Below are 11314 nucleotides of genomic sequence, written 5' to 3'. Positions count from 1 at the left end.
GGATTGGCGGATGGTGACTAGTGGAGTGCCCCAGGGGTCGGTGCTGGGGCCTCAGCTATTTACCATTTATATAGATGATCTGGAGGAGGGAACCGAGTGTATGGTGTCGAAATTTGCTGATGACACCAAGATTGGTGGAACGGCAAATTGTGTGGAGGGTGGGAAGAGTCTACAGAAGGATTTAGATAGGCTGGGCGAATGGGCCAGGAACTGGCAAATGGAATTTAATGTTGGCAAGTGCGAGGTGGTCCACTTTGGTAGGAATAATGGTAGGAAGGATTATTACTTACGTGGAGAAAAACTGCAGCAGGCGACGGTGCAGAGGGACCTCGGGGTCCTTGTGCATGAGTCGCAAAAACCCAGCTTGCAGGTGCAGCAGGTGGTCAGGAAGGCGAATGGGATGCTGGCCTTCATAGCGAAGGGGATTGAATATAAAAGTAGGGAGGTCTTGCTGCAGCTGTATAGGGCATTGGTGAGGCCGCAGCTGGAGTACTGTGTGCAGTTTTGGGCGCCGTACTTACGCAAGGATATTTTGGCCTTGGAGGGAGTGCAAAGGAGGTTTACTAGACTAATGCCGGAGTTGAGGGGGTTAAGCTATGAGGAGAGGCTGAATAAACTAGGCTTGTACTCGTTAGAGTTTAGAAGAATGAGGGGAGATCTCATTGAGATGTATAAGATGATGAATGGGATGGATAGGATAGAGGTGGAGAGACTCTTCCCGCTCAGAAAGGATAGTAGGACTAGGGGGCACAGCCTCAAGATAAAGGGGGGGCGGTTTAGAACGGAGTCGAGGAGGTACTTCTTCACTCAAAGGGTGGAGAATCTCTGGAATTCTCTGCCAGTTGAAGTGGTGGAGGCTGCCTCACTAAATATTTTTAAGATGCGGGTTGATGGGTTTTTGATAAGAGAGGGGATTAAGGGTTATGGGGAGAGGGTGGGAATGTGGAACTGAGCCACGACAGATCAGCCATGATCTTATTGAATGGCGGGGCAGGCTCGAAGGGCTAGATGGCCTACTCCTGATCCTATTTCTTATGTTCTTATGTTCTATTGGTAAGTGTAGACAGGGGTCTCCTCTCGAGACCATGTATTTGCTCAGACTTAAGCTTAATATAAAGAGTCAAATGCAGTGTACTGATTTTAAAGACGTGACTTTATTTAATCAAACAATCAATTGGGAGAATGCTACGAGGAAGCCCTGCATTCAGGGTATGGAATACAGGCAGCTGGATGTCAGTCTGGAAAACAACACCCCGTAAAGGAATTACACATTTACCAAATCACATTGCCCTCCTTTCCCACGGGCATTATCCAGTAAACATTAATACAAATTAGTCAATAATCAGCCTGTCATTAACTCCAGCCAATAACAATACATGATGTCTCACAAATTTGACTGAGTTTTTTGAAGGGGTAACCAAGAAGGTTGATGAGGGCAGAGCAGTTGATGTTGTCTACATGGTCTTTAGCAAGGCCTTTGACGAGGTATCGTATGGTAGGTTGTTGCATAAGATTAAATCTCACGGGATTCAGGGTGAGGTATCTAAATGGATACAAAATTGGCTTCTTCACAGAAGCCAGAGGGTGGTTGTAGAGAGTTGTTTTTCAAACTGGAGGCCTGTGACCAGCCTCAGGGATCAGTGCTGGGCCCACTGTTATTTGTCATTTATATTAATGATTTGAATGAGAATATAGGGGGCATGGTGGTTTGCAGACGAACCAGATTTGGTGGCGTGGTGGACAGTGAAGAAGGTTACCTCCAATTGCAGTGGGATCTTGGTCAATTGGGCCAGTGGGCTGACGAATGGCAGATGGAGTTTAATTTAAACAAATGCGAGGTGATGCATTTTGGTAGATTGAACCAGGGCAGGACTTACTCAGTTAATGGTAGGGCGTTGGGGAGAGTTACAGAACAAAGAGATCTAGGGGTACAGGTTCATAGCTCCTTGAAAGTGGAGTCACAGGTGGACAGAGCGGTGAAGAAGGCATTCGGCATGCTTGGTTTCATTGGTCAGAACATTGAATACAGGAGTTGGGACATCTTGTTGAAGTTGTACAAGACATTGGTAAGACCACACAGGCTCGAGGGGCTAGATGGCCTACTCCTGCTCCTATTTCTTACGTTCTTATGTTCTTATGGAATTGTGTGTGCAGTTCTGGTCACCCTATTATAGAAGGATATTATTAAACTAGAAAGAGTGCAAAAATTATTTACTAGGATGCTACCGGACTTGATGGATTGAGTTATAAGGGGAGGCTGGATAGACTGGGACATTTTTCTCTGGAGCGTAGGAGGCTGAGGGGTGATCTTATAGAGGTCTATAAAATAATGAGGGGCAAAGATCAGCTAGATAGTCAATATCTTTTCCCAAAGGTAGGGGAGTCTAAAACTAGAAGGCATAGGTTTACGGTGAGAGGGGAGAGATACAGAAGTGTCCAGAGGGACAATTGCTTCACACAGAGGGTGGTGAGTGTCTGGAACAAGCTGCCAGAGGTAGTAGCAGAGGTGGGTCCAATTTTATTTTTTAAAAAGCATTTAGATAGTTACATGGGTATGATGAGTATAGAGGGATATGGGCCAAATACGGGCAATTGGGATTAGTTTAGGAGTTTTAAAAATAAAGGGCGGCATGGACAAGTTGGGCCGAAGGGCCTGTTTCCATGCTGTAAACCTCTGTGACTCTATGACATCCTGACCTCATGGAATTTCATTTGCTGTTAATTACGGATGTTATCTCCCTTCTGTTGTCCAGCAACATGAGATGCTGGACACTGAAATGGGAGGATGATTCCCATTAAATTGACTCTCATCTGACTCTGAGAAATTCTTCATGTCTGCTCGCCACTGCATTATCCCTCAAGAGTTTATGATCCTCTTCATAAGGTAAGCATTGGTAGCCATCTTGTTCCTGACCACTGCTGATAGCATTACTGCTTTCACTAGATTTATTGTCCCTTCCCTCTCCCACTAGGGCCTGCTGTATTTAGTCACTGACTGAAGTATCACAAAACGTAACCAAAAGCAAAACACATCGATCTTGTAAATTCGAAATACAGGTTTTAAATGAGAAATATTTGTTAATTATACAGAGCTGTCTTCAATGGCAACAGCCCTGGCTGGCTTATGTACCCAACATCCAAGATTATTCATTCTAAGGTTAGTGTTGTGTTAGTGCTCCTAAATCTATCCTTGTGTGTTTATTAGCCTAATTAGCCCCCCTACATCAGTCCCCCATTTTGGCCATTGGCCAAGGCCCAATTAAGGCCACTAAATGGATGTATCTAAGTAACTAAACTTCATCCTTAGTAAATATTTTGACTTTCTGAATTTCTTCTTCCTTACCCGACCTGTCGTCGCTGATGCTGTTCCTCCTGTGGACTTAGAAAGTTGTGCAGTTCCGTATCTGATCACAATTACGACTAACACTAGGATCACAATGAAAATAATATAATCCCTCCCAGGGTCGTGTTCCTGAAGAGCCTATCCAGTCTGAGAGCCAACCATGGTAAATGGTTCAGGATCTTTGAGTTTCTCCACCTCCTTCTTGATGTGTACAACAAGATTAATTATGTTTACTGAACTGTTTGTTCTATAAGTGCAACACACTGATCCTGTTACTGCACATGTCTCTCCCTTTGCTGCCAACACGCAATCCAATGCCATTATAATCCCTCTGTGTGCATGGAAACCATCTCAGCATTGACCATTGCGAGGGTAGCTTCTGTATTGGCAACTTGCTCCCAATAGAGCACACAATCTTCTCTCACATTGATTTAACTACTTTGTATTGAGTAAATATTATGCTGAAAACTGTTCTCCTTCTGTCATAGCTCGCTGATATCTTGGTAGACATGGGTGGGGTTTTTATATTACGGCAATTTCTTTAGGATAGCAAGATCCCTTCCATCCATAAGAACATAAGAAATAGGAGCAGGATTAGGCCATCTAGCCCCTCGAGCCTGCCCCACCATTCAATAAGATCATGGCTGATCTGTCGTGGCTCAGCTCCACATTCCCGCCCTCTCCCCATTACCCTTAATCCCCTCTCTTATCAAAAACCCATCAACCCGCGTCTTAAAAATACTTAGCGAGGTAGCCTCCACCACTTCAACGGGCAGAGAACTCCAGAGATTCATCATCCTTTGAGTGAAGAAGTTCCTCCTCAACTCTGATCTAAACTGTCCCCCCCTTTATCTTGAGGCTGTGCCCCCTAGTCCTGCTGTCGTTTCTGAGCAGGTAGAATCTCTCTACCTCTACCCTATCCATCCCCTTCATTATCTTATATGTCTCTATAAGATCCCCCCTCATCCTTCTAAACTCCAACGAGTACAGACCCAGTCTATTTAGTCTCTCTTCATAGTCTAACCCCCTCATCCAACAGGGAGCCAGGCTCTACGAAATCAATGTACCATTTTTAAGATGGATATTATGGTTCACTGAAGCAATATTACATGATTGGTCATTACTGGGTGGATTCAGGTTGGACTTATTGTATAATCACTTTTGCTTACCCCTAAGTTTTTCTAGAACTTCCCAACTTCTGTATGCAGTAGATTTCCCTCGGTATAGGTGCTGCTTTAAATCTAGACTAGGAGCTGATTCTACTAAATTACGAGCAAGTGTGTCCCTCTACATACAGTTAGCTTTCCTGCATAGACCTCACTGTTGTGAAACTACTTCCTAACTTCAAAATCCTAATATGGAATGTCCTCGTGTGTGTGCCAAATATAAGTATTAATCTGTGTTTCCTGAGGAAGATGCTGAATGATCTTAGATGCTGGTCCCATTTGACCCAATATCTGCATATTCAATACTGGGAAAAAAAATGGAAACACATGCATTTATTATAACAACTGCCATAATTCCCACTTTACACACAAATTGGTCAATGTTAAATGAACAAAATTCAATTTTATCCCACATTACAATCATGGTACACTTGATGTGCTCTTCTTGTCCTGCTGCTGGGATGTGAACTTGGGATTGGTTTGTCTTTTTTTTTAAGAGCTTTCACAACTCTATAAAATATAAGTCTGTTGTCTCGCAGCATTAAATTAGTTCTTTACTAATACAATCATTCCTGTCCCTTCCCCTCTAAAAGCCCCTGATTATTTTGCGCTATTATCCGACTTAACCTAATTGCTATTCTAAAAATTCAAATTAGTCCAGCAAAGTTCTTGAACTACCAGAAAGAGTATCATTACCCCTTGATCATAGGATTATAAATCCACTGAGATGATCTACTGATACTTACCACTTCAGGATTACTCACTGAGATACTTTTAACTGAGTTCAGTGTCATCATCACAGCCTGGGTTTCTCATCAACGAGAGCACGTGTTTGTCCTGCAATGATTATATTACGAGGGCCTCCCCACTTGACCCCTACTCCTTCCCTGTCTATCACGAGTTTCACCATTACCTTATTCTCTGGTGTAGGTAACTTAGGAGCGCTTTCCTCTGCTATTGCCCGTCCAGTCTCTGTGCTGTTGTAGGGTAACTGAGAATGTAAATGATTAATTAAATGTCTTGTGCGCTGAAACACTATGCTTTGGTTGATTTCAAGTTCTCCACCACCTGATATCACATCCTCTGGGAGATGCATTTGTCTTCCTGTTATCAGTTCAGAAGGGGTTGACCCTGTTCCTCGAGGACTAATTCTTTGTCGTAACAATATTGCAGGCAAAGCTCACACCCAATTGTTTCCTTCCTGTAAAATAACCTCGATTAGACTGCTCTGGTTGTGGTAGGGTGTGTGAAATCTTTGTTTTATTCCTAATATTTTACAGGCTTGTCTTAAAATGTTCCCTGTGAAGTGGGTTTTCTAATCTGAATCTAACTGATGAGGCATATCCCACCTGGATATTACCTCATTTACTAAAATCAATGCCACTGTTTTGACTGTAACATCTCTGCATAGGAATGTCTCTATCCACTGAGTAACCTGATCAATAATTACCAGGTAACAGGTTTTCCCTTGCATTCTGAGTAAGGACCCTGTAAAATCCATCCGTAATTTTTCCCATGGTCCTTTAGGTGTGGTTGATTACCCATCCTGACCTTGCAGGAACAACTTGGTTCCATTCGGTACACTGCAGGTCCCCGTCCGTGTGTGCTAGTCCGCTGTATTACTTCTGGGGCTATTCTACCGTCCCTTCTACATAGGCTATCTCGACTTCCCTCTCCTCCATGTTATTCCCATTCCTGTTTCTCTGCCTCTGACGCCTGTTCCTGTATCTATTTCACATCGATGTCTGGGACATCCCTGGCCTGTGCTGCTGCCACACTTGCTGTTTGGATTCCTTCCAAATTCTGTTGTAGCAGGTTTTCAGCTGCTTATCTGCTCTACTGTTTTCTTCCTGGAACAGGGTGGAAATTGTCTATTGGCCTGTACTTTTATTACTGCAGCTTCTAAGGGACTGTGAGCTGCCTGAAATAAATTCCTGATTAGATACTCATGCTGGATATGTCCCCCCACAAGATGTTACAAATCCCCTTCTTCCCCAAGCTGTCATGTAGTCATGGACTATACTAAAGGCTACCTGTGAACACATTTACTCATTTTCCTTTACCCCACTCTAAAGCATTGGTCAAAGTTAATGACTGCTACTTGTGCTGAATTACACCCTGGGATTTGTTCTCCTGCAATCACTGTTCCTTCAACATTCAACACTGCCAATGCCATGTGGGATTAGCCATTGACATACTTCTTGGCTCCATCTACATACAGATTAATCACTCTGTCTCCTGTGAGTGGTTCCTCTGCTAACCCTTTGCTTGCTCCTTCTGCCACTTCCGCTATACATTCATGCTTTGTTCCTTGCACTGTTAACCCTCCTGCAGGATTTTCTCTTATATCTCTGCTGATCTCTCTCGATGTTTGTCTCCTGGCAAAAAATTTGACTCCTGCTTTGAACGTCTTCCATCAGAAACTCCTTTTAGCGTCCCTGCTTCTAAAAGCTGAACGATTGTGTGTGGGCTGTAGAGACTTATTTTTCCCATCAAGGTAATTGGCTTGGACACTCAGAACCCCGGAGGCACATGTTAAAGCCCTTACACATCACTGCATTCTCCTGGCTATTGAATCTATCTATTCCCATGCCATTGGATACTTCTGCAGCTTGTGCTCCATCACTCTCCTGACAAAGAAAAGGTGAAATAGTTTGGTAAGATCCGGTAGATCCAGGGCTGGGGCTTTTGGTCATGGCCTGTTTTAAAATGCTTGTGCTTCCATAGGCCTGATTTTACCAATTGGAGCCCAAGGGCCGGATCCAGGCGTGATATGGAAATATATATCCCCCAATCCATATTTTGAAATATTTTCCCAAATTCTTGACTGTTGGGTTTTTAGTTCCTGCGATTATAAGTTTGACATTATCTTCCAAAGGGAATTCCTCTAATTCTGTGCAATGTTCAGATGAAAACAAGGTGAAAGAAAGGGTCCACGGCTGCTCCAGAGGCAGATTAGCTGCACCCAATGTTGACCATACAAGTCACTTTCATAAGTAGGGGCACATCTGCAATGGAATGTGAGAGAAGAGTTGCCAATACAAACTTCCCAGATTTAATAACCTCCTTGAATCTTATTTCCAACCAAGTTCCACCACAGGGACAATTCTTCCAGGTTCACCACATGATTCTGAACATTTGAGCACCTGGTTCATGGCTACAGGGACATTCAGGTCACTAATTGCTCACTAGGACACTGTGGTTTAATTACCTTTCCCATCGATAATTAGGCAGCACAGAGAAGATGGTACGTTATTTTCAGTTTGCAAGATTCTCCCAAATCTATCCGCCCTCCCCATCTTCCAACACGCCCCTCCCAACAACCAGAGATCCATCTGAGCCCCTCCCCACCCCCCCTCCTCCAGCAGACACCAGCGGAAGGCCAGGAAGGTGCTGCAGGCTCTCGATGGACTGCAGGTCAGAAGGATGGTGGAGGGAGAGCAGCCTTCGAGGTAGGTTGGGGGTCTGCTCTGCCGAGGAGGGGCCTGCCTCCCGGGGAGGGTCCGATTTGCAGGGGGGTGGGTGGGTCTGCCGGGGTGGGGAGGGGGCGGGTGGGGGGGAGCCTGTCTCTTTGCGGGGGTGGGGGGGGGAGGTTCGAACGCGGGGGGACCTGCTTCCCAGGGGGGTCCGATTGTGGGACGGGTCTGCCGGGGAGGTGGGGGGGGGTTCCGATTGCAGGGGGACCTCCCTCCCAGGGGTCTGATCCGGGGTTGGGGGGGGGCGCTGTGGGTGTTGTCGGGGTGATTAGTGGGGGGCGGTGATGGGGTCTGTGAAGGATGGTCTAGGAGGATGGGCTTTGGAGATTCCCCTGCAGAACAGGAATCCGCTTCGGATTTTTATTCTGCAGGATGATCACAGCGCGGATCTGGAACGGATCCAAAGACAGTAAAGTGGGATTTGTCAGCAGAGTTGGGCGCGCGGTTCATTAAGTCGATCTAAATGCATGCTAATGCATTTAAATCATCGAGCCGCCCGATTGGGGCACGGATCAGACCCCTGCCTGAATCAGGTGTCGGTAAAGCTGCGATCTGCCCAGTTTCGGGTGCAGATCGCGTTAAAGGCCCAGCGTCCAAATTTACCGCGATTTCATGCCCGAAAACAGGCAGGAGTTTTTGGTAAACTCGGGCCCCATGTCTCCCCATGCTACTTCCTCAATACTCGCCTTTCTCCCCTTAATCAGGTTCTGTAAAGTACAGCAAAATCCTCCACAAAATTTCTGCAACAGTTAAAAGGCCCCAATATTTGTCTTATCCCTTCCCAGTGAGAAATCTTTGCACATAAAATATAACCTTCCTGCAGTCCGCTGGATTTCCTCTGTTCCTTACTGACTTCTACAACATAATAACATCTTTAAAACAGAAATCAAACCTTTCAATTCAATTCTGGGCAGTAACGTATTTTGGTTGGTTGTTCATCTTCTTAAATAACATCATCATTTGTTTAAAATTATCCCAAACTCAGAAAACAGTGTTGTGAGCTTTCAACTGTCCATTAGTGTCTATTTGATCTCTTTTTTAAAAGCTTGTTCCTTCACCCATAGCTATCACCTAAACTGAATTTTAGTTCTTAGAATGCCTTTAAGTGTCTCTTTTTATGACCAATGTTGTTCTCTGTATTCACCAAATGAATTCCCACCCACCTGACGATGAAACAGCCAGTTCCAAAAGCTAGCGGCGTTTGCTAGAAATAAGCCTTTTGGACTTTAACCTGGTGTTGTGTGAATTCTTACTGTGTTTACCCCAGTCCAATGCTGGCATCTCCACATCATGTTCACCAAATGAATCCCATCTGTAATCCTGTACTACTCTGTCTACTATCATTTCTTCCATAATGTCTCTTTTATTACCCACATCCCATCGGTATCTCGCTTACCTGTTCCTTTCCTTTAAGTGTTCATTTATTCCACTGGATCATTTCTCTCACCTGTTCCTTATACCAAACTCACACTCCCATTCTACCTTATTAACTCTTCACCAAATGCCTGAATGCTCTCTCTCCCCTCTGCTTTGCTTTGATGTAAGCTGATGATTTTACTTTTTAAAAGCTACCACAAAATCTTAAAACACAACGACCCAATTAGCTAAGTTGTGGGGATGCTGGCGTTGGACTGGGGTGGGCACAGTAAGAAGTCTCACAACACCAGGTTAAAGCCCAACAGGTTTACTTGGTATCATGAGCTTTCAGAGCGCGCTGCTCACCTGATGAATCTCGTGCTACCAAATAAACCTGTGGGACTTTAACCTGGTGTTGTGAAACTTCTTACTGTGCCACTTAATCTTCAATCAACTGAAGTCTGATTAGAGCCTCAGTAAATGTGAACGTTTAGGAATTTAAGACTGGTGTGTGAGTCATCCTAGCTTACCTCATGTTGACAGAAGGCGGTGGTTTTAACAAGCGCGTGACCAGTGAGCCTGGGCACGTCACTGGGAGAGAGAACGCAGCTGGAGTGTGTTTCAGCCAGAGTGAGGGCATTGGGAATTTGGAGCTGGGTGGGAATTCAGTGCCGAAGGGGAATGAAGTGTACATCTTCAGGAGAGAGGTGGGACCTTTGAGGGAGACTCATGGGCAAGTGAGAGGTAGAAGGAAATTGAACTGTGCTGCCATAGCCAGCAGGTAAGTGATTGGCTGGTGATTGATTTGGTTTGATTTATTATTGCTACATGTATCAGCATACCGTGAAAAATATTGTTTCTTGTGCATTATACAGAGAGCATACTGTTCATAGCGAAGGAAAAGAGAGAGTGCAGAATGCAGAGTTATTATCATAGCTAGGATGTAGAGAAACAAAGAAAGTCATAGCAGAGGAACAGGCCCTTCGGCCCTCTAAGCCTGCACTGACCCATGCTGCCCAACTAAACTAAAACCCCCTACCCTTCCGGGGACCGTATCCCTCTATTCCCATCCTATTCATGTATTTGTCCAGACACCCGTTAAAACTCACTATCGAAAGATCAACTTAATGCAAGGTAGATTCATTCAAAAAAGAGGACATGAGAAGACTTTGGCTGATAGGATTAAGGAGAATCCTAAGGCGTTCTATAGGTATGTCAAGAACAGAAGGTTGGTCAGGGCAAGATTAGGGCCAGTTACAGACAGCAGGGGGAAGTTGTGTGTGGAACCGGAGGAGATTGGAGAAGTATTGAACCAATATTTCTCTTCGGTGTTCACGCAGGGGGACATGAATATAGCTGAGGAGGACATTGGGTTGCAGGGGTGTAAAATAGACAGTATTACGGTTGATAAAGAGGATGTGCTGGAAATTCTTGAGGGGCTGAAAATAGATAAGTCCCCTGGTCCGGATGGGATCTACCCTAGGATTCTCTGGGAGGCTAGAGAGGTGATTGCAGAGCCTCTGGCTCAGATCTTCAGGTCGTCATTGGTCTCTGGTGTAGTCCCGGAGGATTGGAGGATAGCGAATGTTGTCCCATTGTTTAAGAAGGGGAACAGAGGCTTTGCCGGGAATTATAGACCGGTGAGTCTTACTTCTGTTGTGGGCAAGGTTTTAGAAAAAATTATTAGGGATAGGATTTATAGTTATTTGGAGTGTAATGAATTGATTAGAAATAGTCAGCATGGTTTTGTAGCGGGTAGGTCGTGCCTTACTAACCTTATTGAGTTTTTTGAGAAGGTGACCAAAGAGGTGGATGGGGGTAAGGCAGTTGACGTGGTATACATGGATTTTAGTAAGGCGTTCGATAAGGTTCACCATGGTAGGCTTCTGCAGAAAATGCAGATGTATGGGATTGTGGGTAATCTAGGAAGTTGGATCAGGAATTGGCTATCAGATAGGACACAGAGGGTGGTG

Source organism: Carcharhinus amblyrhynchos, chromosome 4 (assembly GCF_965287045.1).
Source record: "Carcharhinus amblyrhynchos chromosome 4, sCarAmb.v2.hapA, whole genome shotgun sequence".
Lineage (NCBI taxonomy): Eukaryota > Metazoa > Chordata > Chondrichthyes > Carcharhiniformes > Carcharhinidae > Carcharhinus > Carcharhinus amblyrhynchos.
This window is presented reverse-complemented; position numbering follows the sequence as displayed.